General features: G+C 45.7%; 1 protein-coding gene across 3 annotated transcripts in view; it reads left to right on the top strand.

Moving 5' to 3' along the window:
- Positions 1-20838, top strand: part of RGS14 (regulator of G protein signaling 14) — a 200798-nt gene that overhangs the window by 59414 nt on the left and 120546 nt on the right. The gene's annotated exons all lie outside the window — the stretch shown is intronic.

Here is a 20838-nt window from a genome sequence, read left to right as displayed (position 1 = left end):
CTCCCAGCACCAGAGGGTCCACTAACACCACCACGACCATGTCCACGTCCGCGTCCCTTACTAGATGTTTTTCTCATTGTTATGGTTCACCACAACAACAAATATATTATTTGGCCCAATGTATTGTATTCAAATTCAGCGGGATATAAATTTGAGGCCTAGTATTTAGGCGCTGGGTGACCGGTATGGATTTAGTGACAGAATTAGACTTGGAAATGCACAGAAGCGTGTGTGTGTGAAGTTATTCTGAATGACCCAATGTGCACCTTGAATATTATATACCCTTTTAGGGATAGATTTCAAATAGCTCTGATATAGCAGAAACCACTAAATTATGAAATTGCTAAATTGGGAATTGTATTTCAACCCAGAACAAGAAATGTGCTTGAACGGACACTAAATAACTCGCCCAGCTACAGCACTAACGAGAGATTTAGCAGGATATAAATTTGAGGCCTAGTATTTAGGCGCTGGGTGACAGGTATGGGTTTAGTGACAGAATTAGACTTGGAAATACACAGTAGCGGGTGTGTGTGAAGTTATTCTGAATGACCCAATGTGCACCTTGAATATTATATACCCTTTTAGGGATAGATTTCAAATAGCTCTGATATAGCAGAAACCACTAAATTATGAAATTGCTAAATTGGGAATTGTATTTCAACCCAGAACAAGAAATGTGCTTGAACGGACACTAAATAACTCGCCCAGCTACAGCACTAACGAGAGATTTAGCAGGATATAAATTTGAGGCCTAGTATTTAGGCGCTGGGTGACAGGTATGGGTTTAGTGACAGAATTAGACTTGGAAATACACAGTAGCGGGTGTGTGTGAAGTTATTCTGAATGACCCAATGTGCACCTTGAATATTATATACCCTTTTAGGGATAGATTTCAAATAGCTCTGATATAGCAGAAACCACTAAATTATGAAATTGCTAAATTGGGAATTGTATTTCAACCCAGAACAAGAAATGTGCTTGAACGGACACTAAATAACTCGCCCAGCTACAGCACTAACGAGAGATTTAGCAGGATATAAATTTGAGGCCTAGTATTTAGGCGCTGGGTGACAGGTATGGGTTTAGTGACAGAATTAGACTTGGAAATACACAGTAGCGGGTGTGTGTGAAGTTATTCTGAATGACCCAATGTGCACCTTGAATATTATATACCCTTTTAGGGATAGATTTCAAATAGCTCTGATATAGCAGAAACCACTAAATTATGAAATTGCTAAATTGGGAATTGTATTTCAACCCAGAACAAGAAATGTGCTTGAACGGACACTAAATAACTCGCCCAGCTACAGCACTAACGAGAGATTTAGCAGGATATAAATTTGAGGCCTAGTATTTAGGCGCTGGGTGACAGGTATGGGTTTAGTGACAGAATTAGACTTGGAAATACACAGTAGCGGGTGTGTGTGAAGTTATTCTGAATGACCCAATGTGCACCTTGAATATTATATACCCTTTTAGGGATAGATTTCAAATAGCTCTGATATAGCAGAAACCACTAAATTATGAAATTGCTAAATTGGGAATTGTATTTCAACCCAGAACAAGAAATGTGCTTGAACGGACACTAAATAACTCGCCCAGCTACAGCACTAACGAGAGATTTAGCAGGATATAAATTTGAGGCCTAGTATTTAGGCGCTGGGTGACAGGTATGGGTTTAGTGACAGAATTAGACTTGGAAATACACAGTAGCGGGTGTGTGTGAAGTTATTCTGAATGACCCAATGTGCACCTTGAATATTATATACCCTTTTAGGGATAGATTTCAAATAGCTCTGATATAGCAGAAACCACTAAATTATGAAATTGCTAAATTGGGAATTGTATTTCAACCCAGAACAAGAAATGTGCTTGAACGGACACTAAATAACTCGCCCAGCTACAGCACTAACGAGAGATTTAGCAGGATATAAATTTGAGGCCTAGTATTTAGGCGCTGGGTGACAGGTATGGGTTTAGTGACAGAATTAGACTTGGAAATACACAGTAGCGGGTGTGTGTGAAGTTATTCTGAATGACCCAATGTGCACCTTGAATATTATATACCCTTTTAGGGATAGATTTCAAATAGCTCTGATATAGCAGAAACCACTAAATTATGAAATTGCTAAATTGGGAATTGTATTTCAACCCAGAACAAGAAATGTGCTTGAACGGACACTAAATAACTCGCCCAGCTACAGCACTAACGAGAGATTTAGCAGGATATAAATTTGAGGCCTAGTATTTAGGCGCTGGGTGACAGGTATGGGTTTAGTGACAGAATTAGACTTGGAAATACACAGTAGCGGGTGTGTGTGAAGTTATTCTGAATGACCCAATGTGCACCTTGAATATTATATACCCTTTTAGGGATAGATTTCAAATAGCTCTGATATAGCAGAAACCACTAAATTATGAAATTGCTAAATTGGGAATTGTATTTCAACCCAGAACAAGAAATGTGCTTGAACGGACACTAAATAACTCGCCCAGCTACAGCACTAACGAGAGATTTAGCAGGATATAAATTTGAGGCCTAGTATTTAGGCGCTGGGTGACAGGTATGGGTTTAGTGACAGAATTAGACTTGGAAATACACAGTAGCGGGTGTGTGTGAAGTTATTCTGAATGACCCAATGTGCACCTTGAATATTATATACCCTTTTAGGGATAGATTTCAAATAGCTCTGATATAGCAGAAACCACTAAATTATGAAATTGCTAAATTGGGAATTGTATTTCAACCCAGAACAAGAAATGTGCTTGAACGGACACTAAATAACTCGCCCAGCTACAGCACTAACGAGAGATTTAGCAGGATATAAATTTGAGGCCTAGTATTTAGGCGCTGGGTGACAGGTATGGGTTTAGTGACAGAATTAGACTTGGAAATACACAGTAGCGGGTGTGTGTGAAGTTATTCTGAATGACCCAATGTGCACCTTGAATATTATATACCCTTTTAGGGATAGATTTCAAATAGCTCTGATATAGCAGAAACCACTAAATTATGAAATTGCTAAATTGGGAATTGTATTTCAACCCAGAACAAGAAATGTGCTTGAACGGACACTAAATAACTCGCCCAGCTACAGCACTAACGAGAGATTTAGCAGGATATAAATTTGAGGCCTAGTATTTAGGCGCTGGGTGACAGGTATGGGTTTAGTGACAGAATTAGACTTGGAAATACACAGTAGCGGGTGTGTGTGAAGTTATTCTGAATGACCCAATGTGCACCTTGAATATTATATACCCTTTTAGGGATAGATTTCAAATAGCTCTGATATAGCAGAAACCACTAAATTATGAAATTGCTAAATTGGGAATTGTATTTCAACCCAGAACAAGAAATGTGCTTGAACGGACACTAAATAACTCGCCCAGCTACAGCACTAACGAGAGATTTAGCAGGATATAAATTTGAGGCCTAGTATTTAGGCGCTGGGTGACAGGTATGGGTTTAGTGACAGAATTAGACTTGGAAATACACAGTAGCGGGTGTGTGTGAAGTTATTCTGAATGACCCAATGTGCACCTTGAATATTATATACCCTTTTAGGGATAGATTTCAAATAGCTCTGATATAGCAGAAACCACTAAATTATGAAATTGCTAAATTGGGAATTGTATTTCAACCCAGAACAAGAAATGTGCTTGAACGGACACTAAATAACTTCGCCCAGCTACAGACAGCGTAACGAGAGATTTAGCAGGATATAAATTTGAGGCCTAGTATTTAGGCGCTGGGTGACAGGTATGGGTTTAGTGACAGAATTAGACTTGGAAATACACAGTAGCGGGTGTGTGTGAAGTTATTCTGAATGACCCAATGTGCACCTTGAATATTATATACCCTTTTAGGGATAGATTTCAAATAGCTCTGATATAGCAGAAACCACTAAATTATGAAATTGCTAAATTGGGAATTGTATTTCAACCCAGAACAAGAAATGTGCTTGAACGGACACTAAATAACTCGCCCAGCTACAGCACTAACGAGAGATTTAGCAGGATATAAATTTGAGGCCTAGTATTTAGGCGCTGGGTGACAGGTATGGGTTTAGTGACAGAATTAGACTTAGAAATACACAGTAGCGGGTGTGTGTGAAGTTATTCTGAATGACCCAATGTGCACCTTGAATATTATATACCCTTTTAGGGATAGATTTCAAATAGCTCTGATATAGCAGAAACCACTAAATTATGAAATTGCTAAATTGGGAATTGTATTTCAACCCAGAACAAGAAATGTGCTTGACGGACACTAAATAACTTTCCCAGCCAACAGGACAGCGTTAACGAGAGATTTAGCAGGATATAAATTTGAGGCCTAGTATTTAGGCGCTGGGTGACAGGTATGGGTTTAGTGACAGAATTAGACTTGGAAATACACAGTAGCGGGTGTGTGTGAAGTTATTCTGAATGACCCAATGTGCACCTTGAATATTATATACCCTTTTAGGGATAGATTTCAAATAGCTCTGATATAGCAGAAACCACTAAATTATGAAATTGCTAAATTGGGAATTGTATTTCAACCCAGAACAAGAAATGTGCTTGAACGGACACTAAATAACTCGCCCAGCTACAGCACTAACGAGAGATTTAGCAGGATATAAATTTGAGGCCTAGTATTTAGGCGCTGGGTGACAGGTATGGGTTTAGTGACAGAATTAGACTTGGAAATACACAGTAGCGGGTGTGTGTGAAGTTATTCTGAATGACCCAATGTGCACCTTGAATATTATATACCCTTTTAGGGATAGATTTCAAATAGCTCTGATATAGCAGAAACCACTAAATTATGAAATTGCTAAATTGGGAATTGTATTTCAACCCAGAACAAGAAATGTGCTTGAACGGACACTAAATAACTCGCCCAGCTACAGCACTAACGAGAGATTTAGCAGGATATAAATTTGAGGCCTAGTATTTAGGCGCTGGGTGACAGGTATGGGTTTAGTGACAGAATTAGACTTGGAAATACACAGTAGCGGGTGTGTGTGAAGTTATTCTGAATGACCCAATGTGCACCTTGAATATTATATACCCTTTTAGGGATAGATTTCAAATAGCTCTGATATAGCAGAAACCACTAAATTATGAAATTGCTAAATTGGGAATTGTATTTCAACCCAGAACAAGAAATGTGCTTGAACGGACACTAAATAACTCGCCCAGCTACAGCACGTAACGAGAGATTTAGCAGGATATAAATTTGAGGCCTAGTATTTAGGCGCTGGGTGACAGGTATGGGTTTAGTGACAGAATTAGACTTGGAAATACACAGTAGCGGGTGTGTGTGAAGTTATTCTGAATGACCCAATGTGCACCTTGAATATTATATACCCTTTTAGGGATAGATTTCAAATAGCTCTGATATAGCAGAAACCACTAAATTATGAAATTGCTAAATTGGGAATTGTATTTCAACCCAGAACAAGAAATGTGCTTGAACGGACACTAAATAACTCGCCCAGCTACAGCACTAACGAGAGATTTAGCAGGATATAAATTTGAGGCCTAGTATTTAGGCGCTGGGTGACAGGTATGGGTTTAGTGACAGAATTAGACTTGGAAATACACAGTAGCGGGTGTGTGTGAAGTTATTCTGAATGACCCAATGTGCACCTTGAATATTATATACCCTTTTAGGGATAGATTTCAAATAGCTCTGATATAGCAGAAACCACTAAATTATGAAATTGCTAAATTGGGAATTGTATTTCAACCCAGAACAAGAAATGTGCTTGAACGGACACTAAATAACTCGCCCAGCTACAGCACTAACGAGCAGATTTAGCTGGATATAAATTTGAGGCCTAGTATTTAGGCGCTGGGTGACAGGTATGGGTTTAGTGACAGAATTAGACTTGGAAATACACAGTAGCGGGTGTGTGTGAAGTTATTCTGAATGTACCCTATGTGCACCTTCAATATTATATACCCTTTTAGGGATAGATTTCAAATAGCTCTGATATAGCAGAAACCACTAAATTATGAAATTGCTAAATTGGGAATTGTATTTCAACCCAGAACAAGAAATGTGCTTGAACGGACACTAAATAACTCGCCCAGCTACAGCACTAAGGACAGATTTAGCTGGATATAAATTTGAGGCCTAGTATTTAGGCGCTGGGTGACAGGTATGGGTTTAGTGACAGAATTAGACTTGGAAATGCACAGTAGCGGGTGTGTGAAGTTATTCTGAATGACCCTATGTGCACCTTGAATATTATATACCCTTTTAGGGATAGATTTCAAATAGATCTGATACAGCAGAAACCACTAAATTTTTAAATTGCTAAATTGGGAATTGTATTTCAACCCAGAACAAAAAATGTGCTTTGACGGACACTAAATAACTTTCCCAGCCACAACAGGACAGCGGTAACGAGAGATTTAGCGGGATATAAATTTGAGGCCTAGTATTTAGGCGCTGGGTGACCGGTATGGATTTAGTGACAGAATTAGACTGGGATATGGCCAAAAAATAACCACACTATTGCTGGTTAAATGCACTTGGTGATGGGCGCAGCTTGCCCCTGATGTAGTATATGGCCAAAAAATGAACAGACTATTGCTGGTTAAATGCACTTGGTGTCACAGCTTGACCAACCACACTACTGAGGGTTAAATGCACTTGGTGACGGGCGCAGCTTGCCCCTGATTTAGTATATGGCCAAAAAATGAACAGACTATTGCTGGTTAAATGCACTTGGTGTGATAGCTTGACCAACCACACTACTGAGGGTTAAATGCACTTGGTGTGACAGCTTCACCCTGATGTAGGCTTTAGCCAAAAAACAACCACACCATTGAGGGTTAAATGCACTTGGTCGCAGCTTGTGCTGGCGCACCACAAGACACAAAATGGCCGCCGATCACCCCAGAAAAATGTGACTGACAAACGGTCTGGGCAGCCTAAAAACAGTGAGCAATTGAGGATCAGCAGCTCAATGATCCACAGCTGCAGATCGATCAGTTAATCAAGTCCTTTGGAGGAGTTAATCTGCCTAATCTCGCCCTACTGTCGCAGCCGCAACCTCTCCCTACGCTAATCAGAGCAGAGTGACGGGCGGCGCTATGTGACTCCAGCTTAAATAGAGGCTGGGTCACATGGTGCTCTGGCCAATCACAGCCATGCCAATAGTAGGCATGGCTGTGATGGCCTCTTGGGGCAAGTAGTATGACGCTTGTTGATTGGCTGCTTAGCAGCCTTTCAAAAAGCGCCAAGAAAGCGTCACAAAAGCGCGAAGAAAGCGACGAACACCGAACCCGAACCCGGACTTTTACGAAAATGTCCGGGTTCGGGTCCGTGTCACGGACACCCCAAAATTCGGTACGAACCCGAACTATACAGTTCGAGTTCGCTCATCCCTAATTCAGACCCTTTACTCTGTACTTAGTTGAAGCACCTTTGGCAGTGATTACAGCCTCCAGTCTTCTTGGGTATGATGCCACAAGGTTTACACATCTGTATTTGGGGATTTTTTGACATGCTTCTCTGCAGATTCTCTTAAGCTCTGTCAAGTTAGATGGGAACCGTCAGTAGACAGCCATTTTCATGTCTGTCCAGAGATGTTTAGGATTCAAGTCTAAGCTCAGGCTAGGCCGCTCATTCACAGAGTTAAACCACTCCTGTGTTGTGTTGGCTGTGTGCTTAGGGTCATTGCCTTGTTGGAAGTTAAACCTTCAGTCCAGTCTAAGGTCCAGGGAAATCTGGATCAGTGTTACGGGGGTGTCATGACCTATCGCGGACCCTGTTGTGCCTGGGGTCAGAAGGTTGCAGTGGGTTGCTACTCGCTCGGTTTCAAGAGATCGCTCCATTACCTAGTGGTGGGAATGGATTCCAGTCTAGATTTTCTGCTTAGGTTTGTGATCCTTTTTGTCCTATTTAGGAATCTGTAGCTCTTCCTTTCAGCTGTTTTCTGTCAGCCACTCCCAGATACTATATATTCTCCCTTTCTGCTTCCCTTTATAGATATAGACCTTCTTTGCAGATCTTCTATTCTGACCTCTGGTGGAGTTGCTGTGGAGCTGTTGGAACTGGTGCTGTCGGATCTCCGGTTCTCTCCTGTTTGTTGTCTCCCTTCTGGGATTGTTTGTGGTGTTTGTCCTTTCCCTGTTGTTACCCTAGGTGTCAGTGGTGATGACTAGTGCTCCCACCACCCTACTCACTACCTAGGGCTTATTCCAGGGTAAGTCAGGGACGAGGCACGTGATCAGCGTACGGGTTAGCAGCCTCTCTAGGGACATCAGGGCAAGCCAGATGCCAGCACTACGTGGGTTAGGCATCATTACTCCTCCCTCTCCCTAGTGAAAGGGTTCTCCCCTTCCCTCCCCTTGCGCTGCACGTCTGTTACCTGCCATATCAGACGTGATAATTATATTTTCATTAAGAATATCTAAGTACTTTGCTCCATTCAGCTTTCTCTCAAACCTAATCCATCTCCCTGTTCCAGCTGCTGAAAAACGCCCCTACTGCATGATGCTGTCACCACCATGATTCACAATAGGGATAATATTGGGTAGTGCCTGGTTTCCTCCAAACATGATGATTAGAATAAAAGCTAAAAAGTTCAGTCTTGGTTTCATCTTGTTTTGTTTTTCACTGTCTGAGAGTCCTTAAAGGGAGTCTGTCACCACATTTGACCATATTAGACAGATCCTATAGCGTTATATGTGCCACCCAGCAGTTAAAAACTGTACCTTTGTTGCGTATAACCGAGTCTTCTTTCTGCCAAAAATGAACTTTGAAGATTATGTAAATTAGCCCTCTCAAGTGCCCAGGGTGGTGCCTCAATCTTCCGAGCCCAAGACCGGACCTCCCCAACGGCTCATAACCCTGCCCTCCGTGTGCCTGTGCCCGCCCGTTTACTCCCCTCCCCTCGCCTTTTCCTTTGCGGCTGCGCGGACAAATTCGTAGCCGGCGCATGCGCAGTAGGTATTGCGATGCCCTGCCAGGATCGGGCATCGCATTGCGCATGCGCCAGCTATGAGTACTCGTAGCTGGCGCATGCGCAATGCGATGCCCGGTCCTGGCAGGGCATCGCAATACCTACTGCGCATGCGCAGGCTACGAATTTGTCCGCGCAGCCGCAATAGAAAAGGCGAGGGGAGTAAACGGGCGGGCACAGGCACACGGAGGGCAGGGTTATGAGCCGTTGGGGAGGTCCGGTCTTGGGCTCGGAAGATTGAGACACCGCCCTGGGCACTTGAGAGGGCTCATTTACGTAATCTTCAAAGTTCATTTTTGGCAGAAAGAAGACTCGGTTATATGCAACAAAGGTACCGTTTTTAACGGCTGGGTGGCACATATAACGCTATAGGATCTGTCTAATATGGTCAAATGTGGTGACAGACTCCCTTTAAGTGCTTCTTTTGCAAACTTTCATGTGTCTTTTACTGAAGAGAGTCTTCTTTTTGGCCACTGCCATAAAGTACAGATTTGTGGAGTGCTGCAGTCATGGTTGACCTTCTGGATGTTTCTCCCATCTTCACAAGGATCTTTTGAGCTTAGCCAGAGTGACAGTGACCATTGGGTTCTTGGTCACCTCTCTTACCAAGAGCCTTCTCGCTGATTACTTAGTTTGGTGTGGCAGCCAGCTTGGGTTGTTCCATTCCAAACTTATTATGGAGGCCATTGAACTCTTTGGAACTTTCAGTGCAAAAATGTTTTTACAATCTTCTCCAGATCTTCATCTCCACTCTATTCTGCCTCTGATCTCTACAGGCAGTCCTTTCCTCCTCATGGATTGGTTTTTGCTCTGATTTGCACAGTGAGTTGTGAGACCTTATATATACAGGTGTGTGTCTTTCCAAATCATGTCCAATCAACTGAATTTACCACAGGTGTATAAACATCTCAAAGATGAAAAATGAGAGGCTCACAAGCTAAATTGCAAGTCTCATAGCAAAAGGGTCTGAATACGTATGCCTATTTTTCCTTTTCAATTCATTTGCAAACATTTCTAAAATTCTAATTTCAATTTATCATTCTGGCGTATTGAGTGCAGATTTGTGGGAAAAACTAGAAATTTTGTTTATTTTAACACAAGGTTGCAACACAACAAAATGGGAAAAAATGAAAGGGTCTGAATACTATCCAACTGTATATTGATTTACACCCAACAAAAATAAATCATTGAGGAGTAGGATATATAGCATTGCAATAATGGGAAGTCGTAACATACATTTGAGATAAATGTTCCAGTGACTATAACAGATGTTTGTTAACATTACCTCCAAACAAACAAGATGATATAGGATAATAGTATATGGTCACCCGTCCTAATTATTAGGTTCAGGTTGGGGTTTTCAGCCACACCAATTACAAACATGCACATAAAATCAAGCACACAATCAGGTAGTTGCCATAGATAATGATTGGTAGTACGGTAGTATGGGTCATAGAGCTCAGCCACAAGTCAAATTATGAAAATAGATATACTTGACAGTATTCCCCCCAGCCCTAGTGCTAAAGACATATTTAGATGGCCTAGCCAATGATGCCTCCTCTAATGTAGGTGCCCTCTTTCCTCATTTTCTTCATTGGAAGCAGATGTCACGGCTGAGGATGGGGGAAATCCTCAGCCGTGCAGTGACGGAAGATGTCCAGTCGCTACTCGCCAGGAACACAGAATTAGGGAGCAGGTCACCTCCTGTTGCGTCCCTAATGCTGACCCTGTCTCCTACCTGCATGGGCCGACCTTGATGGCAGGAGGACCCATGCGCAGGAACCTCGGAGCCCTGACTTACCCTCCGTCCGGTCCCTGGGCTAAGGAGCAGGGTAAGACAACCCACTCCTCCTAGGAACGGAGGAGCAGGAGTCTCACTGGCCAAGCAGCATGAAGATGGGGGTACATAAACAGGACTACGGATAAGACAGGTGAACCCTAACAGTTCCACACATACCTGTCTCAGCCTAGCTGACTGGAACCCGTGCAAACGCTGTCCACACAAACAAAGGTAAACAGCACACACATGAAGACACACAGGGACCAGGACATCTATAGCTGCACAAAAAGCAAAGACACAGGACATCAACAACAAATCACGCAATGATAACATATGACCGGAAGGGTGACCCTTACAAGGAGATAGAAATCACAGGAGGCTGCTACAGCAAAGCATGACTGAAGCAACCTCTTGAGCCATGCCAAAGACAGAAGCTATATAGGCCTAAGTGGCCACACCCACCGGTCGTGACACACCCAGTGACATCACACACACTGGGAAGAGAGTTAACCCTTCCAGCACCACAGGAAAGAGAAAACACCAACTTAAAGGAACCGTGTCCAAACACAACAAACACACTGTGGTTGTTACCGCTGGCAACGACATGGGTGGCAACCGTGTCCTGGGAGTCAGCCCAAAGGCCGGGACACTGCCACCACATGTACACATCACCAAACGTTGCCACGGGCAACCACAGTGCAGGAAAGGTGTCAGTGCACACCACACAATACACAGAGTGCACACAGACAAACAACAGTGAATACATACACGCACACAGACTCCAAAGGGACCGCACACACACCTGTTGTCCGCGGCAATCGCACCCGAGACAAGAAACATCATGCCTCAAGCTGCGGTTGAAACAACAACCCAAACCGCGGGCAACAGTATGCGGCTCCCAAGGAGTCACGGACAAAACCGTGGCCGTGACAGCAGATCACCAGGATGACATCTTTCAGCCACATCTCGTCTCAGCAAGGTTTTCTACACAGACATCTTGGGTTACTTACTTTTCGATCATTCTCTCCCTATTTGTGCCCAACAATGTTATCTTGCTACTTCACCCAATATTGTGCCCTCTTTGCTCCCTAATGCCGTGGCAGCGTGGGCTTTCTGGGGCTCCCACTTGGTGTTAGGTGGGGTGCCCTTTATTTTAGGTAGACGAGTACAAGGCAGGAGGGCAGATGTAGGGGGTGATGGATGGATGATGGAGTCAATGATCAGGCCAGTTGGTTACATTAAATAAATAAAGTCTCTCTTTACTGAATTGATGAAGGGAGTAGTAGGCAAGAACAAGTAGGAAAGAGCAAGAGCAGCAATAGGCACTGTTCCAAAGTCTAATACAGCGTAGTCTTTTCTCAATAGCATGTATAACAATGATGGTAGTAGTAGTACTCCCTGCCTCTCTGTAAGTATACTTTGCACTCTCCAAATAACCACAGCATACAAATTTGTTCTTATTAGCTCTTTCTGCAGTTCCCAATTGCAGGGTGCAAATCTTAGATTTCGATGGCTAGTCCATCTCAAAGTTTTGGGGGTGCCGAAGCAATATACCCATTCCACAAGTTGTAATGTCTTTTTACCGTAAACGTGCGGTACCTTACTGTCTGAATCCAGCATGTCCTTAAAGGTTCTAGACCTTCTCTGAATGTCTACTCTGTTTCATTTCCCTCAGGGGTAGTCTCTCACTTAAGGTGTTCTCTCGTAGCTTTTCAGTCTCAGGAACAATGTTTCCTGGATGAGGCTTCTTTTTCGGCATACTTGGCAGGAGTTCACACATGTAGGTCTCGCCTCTAGCTCTGCACAACTAAGACTCCCTGCTGACCAGGAAGTGGGACTAGCCAGTCACCCTGTAAACTAGGCTAACACTGCCAGTGTTAACTTTTTGTTGCCCATACACAACCATTTTGGATACACAGTGCATAAAGAAATTAGTTATTTTAACATCAGCTCTTGGTAAACAACTTTTAGCAATGATCCGCTGGGTCACTGCACATACATTTATATGAAAAAATGCCCCAGAATTGTTATCATATGAGGAATACAAGTAGGTAATAAAAGAGCCATGTCAGGAGATGTTACAGGTTCTTGTTAAGGGTAAAACAGCAATAATAGCCTGGAGCTATTGTGCCAAAACTGTTTAAAAAGAGGTTTGCCTTCTGACTGTTCTTCAGTTACTTGTTAAACCAATTTACCTACTTCTTTCAAACAAGTAAACTTTTCTGGTAGATATTTGCTACTAACATAATTAAAGTGGTTACCCAGGAGGAGGAAGAAGGTGTGTTTTTTCCAGAAACAGTGCCGTGTCTGTTCAATGGTTGTGTCTAGAATTGAAGTTCAGCCTTGTTTCTTTGAATAAGGATGAGCTGAAAAACTTGGTACTAGAGATGTCACGAACATAAAATTTTCCGTTTGCGAACGGCAAACGCGAACTTTCGCAAATGTTCGCGAACGGGCGAACCGCCATAGACTTCAATAGGCAGGCGAATTTTAAAACCCACAGGGACTCTTTCTGGCCACAATAGTGATGGAAAAGTTGTTTCAAGGGGACTAACACCTGGACTGTGACATGCCGAAGGGGGATACATGGCAAAACTCCCATGGAAAATTACATAGTTGACGCAGAGTCGGGTTTTAATCCATAAAGGGCATAAATCACCTAACATTCCTAAATTGTTTGGAATAACGTGCTTTAAAACATCAGGTATGATGTTGTATCGATCAGGTAGTGTAAGGGTTACGCCCGCTTCACAGTGACAGACCAAACTCTGACAGACCAAACTCCCCGTTTAACGCACCGCAAACAGTTCATTTGCACAACGGCAAACTCCCCATTTGCACAAGGTTGGATACCAAGCTAGCCATGTCCCGTTCCTTGTTCTTACTGACGTAATTGAAGGTCTCTTCCTCCACCCAGCCACGTACAACACCAAGGGTCCCCGAAAGGTGACAACAAGGCCCCTGGGACGCCTGCTGTGGTTGGTCTTCCACCTCCTCAAAGCCACCTTCCTCCTCTGACTCCTCTTCTTCAGACTCCTCTCTCTGCGTTGCCGCAGGTCCAGCAATCGACGATGACAAGGGTGGTGATGGTGACCACAACTCTTCCTCTTCATGCTCATCTACGGCCTGATCCAGCACTCTTGGCAGGGCATGCTCCAGAAAAAACGCATATGGGATGAGGTCGATGATGTTGCCTTGGTTTTAACTGACCAGGTTTGTCACCTCCGCAAAAGGACGCATGAGCCTATAGCCATTGTGCATGAGCGTTCAGTAACGCGGCCAAAAAATACCTAGCTCCGCAGAGGCTGTCCTCTTTTTTTTTTTTGTAAAAAAAATATGTTCTTAACAGTCTAATCTCAGTTTCTTCCCCTATCAGGGGCCGGTGTATGGAATAGATTTTAGGAACTGGGTGATGGAAAAAGATGGTTGGTCGGTCCTCTTGCTTCCAATTTGGGGCACTGCGCATACGGCTTGCAATGTACTGTGCCACCAGATATGAGTGGTGTGTTTAAGTAGTACTATTCCTATCAGTTTAATCCCTGTTACGTCCCCTATCAGGGGACGTGTATGGAATAGAATTTAGGAACCAGGAGATAGAAAAAGATGCCTGGTTGATCCTGCTACTTTCAATTTGGGGCACTGCGCGTGTGCCGTGCAATGTACTGTGCCACCAGATATGAGTGGTGTTTTAAGTAGTACTATTCCTATCAGTTTAATCCCTGTTACATCCCCTATCATGGGACGTGTATGGAATAGATTTTCGACAACCGCAAAGAGTTGTCAATAGTTGACACACTCATGACATAAATTTTATTCCTCTATGTGTCAATCTTGGTGTAGTGAGTGAGTGCTTGTGCGCACGTTTGGGAGATTGCAGGCGATGGGGTTTTTTAAAAGCCTATGGTCGTGCTGAGGTAATTCAGTGACAATTAAGTGACCCAGAAAACAATGATTCTGCAGTGTGGGCCCATTGTTGGCCTAAGTAGGCTTTAATGATCACCTTAGATGATCACAAAGAAAATGAATGTTTTTTCTATGCAAAATTATCCAGCAGCAGTGCAGCACCAGAGGCCAGAAAAATTAGGCATGTATACATGCCTGAAAAATTAGGTATTGTTGCAGCAGATGTTTTCCAGGCAGAAAGTGCACTAAAACATTGCGGCTTGAACCCTAGTTCGAGGCAGATAAGTCACGCAAGTCATCCGGCATGCAGAGATAAAATACAGCAGCGTGGGGACCATTTTTAGCTCAAGGCAGCTCATCTCATCAGGCCTTTTTTAGTCAAATGTATCACCCACTGTCAGTCCCTTCGGGATCCATGCCTCATTCATTTTAATAAAGGTGAGGTAATCTAGACTTGTTTGACCTAGATGACTTCTCTTCTCAGTGACAATACCTCCTGCTGCACTGAAGGTCCTTTCTGACAGGACACTTGAAGCGGGGCAGGCCAGAAGTTCTATCGCGAATTGTGATAGCTCAGGCCACAGGTCAAGCATTCACACCCAGTAGTCAAGGGGTTCATCGCTCCTCAGAGTGTTGATATCTGCAGTTAAGGCGAGGTAGTCTGCTACCTGTTGGTCGAGTCGTTCTCTGAGGCGGACCCCGAAGGGCTGTGGCGATGCTTAGGACTTAAAAAGGTAGGAGGAGGATTACTTTCACCTCTTCCCCTGTTAGATTCCCATTGTGCTGTGACATCACCCTTATGCGCTGTGTAAAGCATACGTTTTAATTTATTTTGGAACTGCTGCATCCTTTCCGACATCCGGTAATTTGGTAACATTTCAGGCACTTTCTGCTTATACCGGGGGTCTAGTAGCGTGGCCACCCAGTACCGGTCGTTCTCCTTCAGCCTTTTTATACGAGGGTCCCTCAACAGGCACAACAGCATGAAAGACCCCATTTGCACAAGGTTGGATGCCGAGCTACTCATGTCCCGTTCCTTGTCCTCACTGATCTCACTGAAGGTATGTTCTTCCCCCCAGCCATGTACAACACCACGGGTACCAGATAGGTGACAACGAGCACCCTGGGATGCCTGCTGTGGTTGGTCTTCTTCCTCCTCCTCCTCAAAGCCACATTCCTCCTCTGACTCCTCTTCCTCAGACTCCTCTTCCAACGTTGCTGCAGGTCCAGCAAACGATGCTGATAAGGCTGTTTCTGGTGGTGATGGTAACCACAACTCTTCCTCTTCACGCTCATCTACGGCCTGATCCAGCACTCTTCGCAGGGCACGCTCCAGGAAAAAAACAAATGGAATGATGTCGCTGATGGTGCCTTCAGTGCGACTGACTAGGTTTGTCACCTTCACAAAATGAGCCTACAGGCATTGCGCATGAGCGTCCAGTAACGTGGCAAAAAAATTCCCAGCTCCGCAGAGGCTGTCCTAGCACCCTGGTCATACAAATACTTGTTGACGGATTTTTCTTGTTGGAGCAGGCGGTCGAACGTTAGGAGTGTTGTTTCGCCGCTGGATATCAGAAAAGTGCACCATGGCCGTGTAGGAACGCCTGAAATGGCCACACACCTTCCTGGCCTGCTTGAGGACGTCCTGTAAGCCTGGGTACTTATGCACAAAGCGTTGTACAATCAGATTACACACATGTGCCAACTTGCCCAAATTCAATGCCGCCAACAAATTGTTTCCGTTGTCACACACCACTTTGCCGATCTCCAGTTGGTGCGGAGTCAGCCACTGATCCACCTGTGCGTTCAGTGCGGACAGGGGTGCTGGTCCGGTGTGACTCTCTGCTTTAAGGCAAGTCAACCCCAAGACAGCGTGACACTGTCGTATCCGGGATGTGGAATAGCCCCTGGGGAGCTGGGGGGTGTAACGGCACCGTTTCAGCAGACAAGGGGTTAAAATCCGTTTAGGCGATATGCCCCTTTCTGAGAGACGGGCACAGCTACTGCAGAACACCAACCTCCCGAACTGGATACAAAATAGCACTCCAAACTGGAACCTCACAAATAGCTGTCAGCAGACGAACAGGAAAAGGATCCAGTCAGCTTACACTCCTGGCAATCAGTCTCTAACAGCATACAGGGAATCCCCCCAATAACGAGACAAGGCTCTGTCTTGAGGGTCAGCAGTGATCTGACTGTACTTCAAGTACAGCCTCTTTTATTGATAAAAACCAAACATAGTACTGCCCACAGGGTTTTGAAATCCAACCAATCAGTAATTCACAACACACACAATGTAAATACAGCAACCAATCGTTCCCGCCCCCTAGAGGACCAGAAGGGAGACTGCGACACAGGACAGATACAACATATCCCCACAATGCATCATGGTTTCCTCCTCTCTACCTGGGAGACGACCGAAGACAATCCAATTATCTCTCAGGACAAAGGGGAGATCACCAATACACATGTGGAGACAACAGGACAGATACACCATTTAAACACACAATGGGACAATAGAACCACACCCAGCATATTCCTCCCAAGCTGACAAGTTACACTTATTATAAGTTGTTACAACTTTGTGAGGTTACATTGTCCATACATATAACTTACATCAATTTAAACAGTATAACTTGGGGACAAACCTATCCAAAATTCCCTGGAATAGGTTCAGGGGTTTAAAAGTTACTATGGGCCATAATCCTGAGGCAAGAGGCTAGCAACCAGCCCCCTCCAAAACACCGTGGCGAGGTTGGTTTCGTCACACATCTCCCCCTTCCAGGGAAGACTAACCAGATACCTGATCTCACGGTCAGTACCTGAGTTAGTCTGGCAGTCCAACCACAACCCCATACTGGACCTGTTGAATTTTGGGGCCTGGCTCTGTTCCGTATGTCCCAAGCTGCTGAGTGGGCATCTGCGACTCCTTGCTGCCTTGTGGTTCTCCAGCTTGGAGCTGTAGGTACTTGGTGGGCAGAGGCCGACTGCGCTCTGCCCAGATGCCAGCTCTTCCGCTGGGGTTGCTTGTGGGGAGTCCGGCTCTGAAGAAGAGGATAGGGGGGGGCAGAGGCCGACTGCGCTCTGCCCAGAGGCCAGCTCTTCTGCTGGGGTAGCCTGTGGGAAGTCCGGCTCTGGAGTAGAGGATAGCGGAGGGCAGAGGCCGACTGCGCTCTGCCCAGATGCCAGCACTTCCGCTGGGGTAGCCTGTGGGATGTCCGGCTCTGGAGAAGAGGATAGAGGAGGGCAGAGGCCGACTGCGCTCTGCCCTGATGCCAGCTCTTCCGCTGGGAAGAAATCGGTGGGTAGCGCAGGCTCATCCCCTGCCCCCAGAACTCTGTTGGGAAGTAGCTGGGAAGGGGAGGGCTCGCTTACCTCCTCCTCCTGGTATCCCTGCGGAGATGGATGGGGATCTGGACCGACTGTCCAGCATCCCTGTAGGACTGGCACCGAGCCCGCGGTCTCATCTGCGCCCATGCAGAGGGGCTTGTGTTCCCCTTTTCCCGGTATCTCCGGCTGCTGGTGGATGGTGAGGCCGGTTGCCTCTCCTCCCCAGGACTCTGGTTGCTGTAAGGCAGAGGGACCCCGCATCTCCTCCCCCTGGAACTCAGGTTGCCGCTGGGGAGAGAGACCGGTTGTCTCCTCTCCCTGTGATATGCACTGCCGCTGGAGATCTGGGCAGGCGGCCCAGCATCCCTGTAGGGCCAGTAGAGAGACCTCGGTCCCATCTCCACCTGCCATCTGTGGGTCCTCCCAGGACCAGTCTGTGAGGTCCCTCAACATTTGCGAGTCAGGATCACCTGCGTCCACACCTGGCAACTCCGGCTGCCGCTGAGGGTCTGGGCCAGCATCCCAGCATCCCGGTGGAGAGCCCTCGGTCCCTTCTCCACCTGCCTGTTGTGGTTCCTCACAGGACCAGTCTATGAGGACCCCTACCTCTGTAGCTGGTACTGAAGCAGGGGATACTTCAGTCGGGTCTTCCCAGCTGTAGGGTTGTAGGTCTGGGACCGCCACCCAGCTCTCTGGCAGTGTATATTGGGACCGAATTGAGCTGAAGAAGTATTGGTAGTCCTGCTCCAGCTCCCACTCCTTTGTGACTAGAGATGCCAGGTCTTGTCTCACCTCTCTCGCTGTAGCCCAATCATGCATAGCCTCTCTGTAGTCATAGATATCCCAGAACCGGGACCCTCAAGCATCTCCGAACTCCGGTTCTGCGAAGGCCTCAAACAACAGGCCAGGGCCATCATAATCCTCACCCTCTGGTCTGTCGTGCTCAGCCATCCAGGGAGAGTGCCGAATCACATACCACCAGAGTGCCTGGTAGGCGTCATCTAGCCAAAGCTCCTTCCATACCAGGCTCTCCAGTTCTGTCACCCACTCATTCAGGGGCTCCTCTCCCAGAAGGGGCATTCGCAGGGCTACTCGCATCCGCAACTGCTGCTCCTCACTGGGGAGACACTCGCCCCGCCGACGCTGTACATCTTCCAGGGCCTCGTGCCAGACGCCTTTCCGGACTGCATCCCTCCAGTCCGGGTCATCATCCTCCTCGTAGTGGAACGCTGTTCGAAGACTAGCCGATTCCATCCTGCTGTAGCCAGGGGCGCTGTACGGATACTAGCGTTGCCCTCAATATACTCCACGAACGGTGTCTCCGAGCTGTTTCTCCTCACACTAGGACGCCATCCCACTGCTTGCCACCAATGTAACGGCACCGTTTCAGCAGACAAGGGGTTAAAATCCGTTTAGGCGATATGCCCCTTTCTGAGAGACGGGCACAGCTACTGCAGAACACCAACCTCCCGAACTGGATACAAAATAGCACTCCAAACTGGAACCTCACAAATAGCTGTCAGCAGACGAACAGGAAAAGGATCCAGTCAGCTTACACTCCTGGCAATCAGTCTCTAACAGCATACAGGGAATCCCCCCAATAACGAGACAAGGCTCTGTCTTGAGGGTTAGCAGTGATCTGACTGTACTTCAAGTACAGCCTCTTTTATTGATAAAAACCAAACATAGTACTGCCCACAGGGTTTTGAAATCCAACCAATCAGTAATTCACAACACACACAATGTAAATACAGCAACCAATCGTTCCCGCCCCCTAGAGGACCAGAAGGGAGACTGCGACACAGGACAGATACAACATATCCCCACAATGCATCATGGTTTCCTCCTCTCTACCTGGGAGACGACCGAAGACAATCCAATTATCTCTCAGGACAAAGGGGAGATCACCAATACACATGTGGAGACAACAGGACAGATACACCATTTAAACACACAATGGGACAATAGAACCACACCCAGCATATTCTTCCCAAGCTGACAAGTTACACTTATTATAAGTTGTTACAACTTTGTGAGGTTACATTGTCCATACATATAACTTACATCAATTTAAACAGTATAACTTGGGGACAAACCTATCCAAAATTCCCTGGAATAGGTTCAGGGGTTTAAAAGTTACTATGGGCCATAATCCTGAGGCAATAGGCTAGCAACCAGCCCCCTCCAAAACACCGTGGCGAGGTTGGTTTCGTCACAGGGGGGGGGCTGCAGTTGATGTGGAGCAAGACGCAGCAGCAGAAGAGGACTCAGCCGAGGAGGTTAGCGAAGAGGATGGACTAGGAGGAGTAGTGGAGGTGGCAGCAGGCCTGCCTGCAAGTCGTGGCGGTGTCACCAACTCCTTTGCAGAGCCATGCATTCCATGCTTGGCAGCCGTCAGCAGGTTTACCGAATGCGCAGTGTAGGCGATATACCTGCCCTTACCGTGCTTTGCAGACCAGGTATCAGTGGTCAGATAGACCCTTGGCCCAACACTGTGTGCCAGACATGCCATGACTTCCTTTTGCACAATAGAGTACAGGTTGTGGATTGCCTTTTGTGAAAAGAAATTTCAGCCGGGTACCTTCCACTGCAGTGTCCCAATAGCTACAAATTTTTTGAAGGCCTCAGACTCCACCAGCTTGTATGGTAAAAGCTGGCGGGCTAAGAGTTCCGACAAGCCAGCTGTCAGACGCCGGGCAAGGGGGTGAATCTGTGACATTGGCTTCTTACGCTCAAACATGTCCTTGACAGACACTTGACTGTGGGCAGATGAGCAGGAACTGCTCAAGGCGAGAGACGGAGTGGCGGATGGTTGAGAGGGGGCAAGGAGGACAGCTGTGGTTGACGTTGGCTGAA

Source organism: Bufo gargarizans, chromosome 2, assembly GCF_014858855.1.
Source record: "Bufo gargarizans isolate SCDJY-AF-19 chromosome 2, ASM1485885v1, whole genome shotgun sequence".
Classification (NCBI taxonomy): Eukaryota; Metazoa; Chordata; class Amphibia; order Anura; family Bufonidae; genus Bufo; species Bufo gargarizans.
This window is presented reverse-complemented; position numbering and strand designations above follow the sequence as displayed.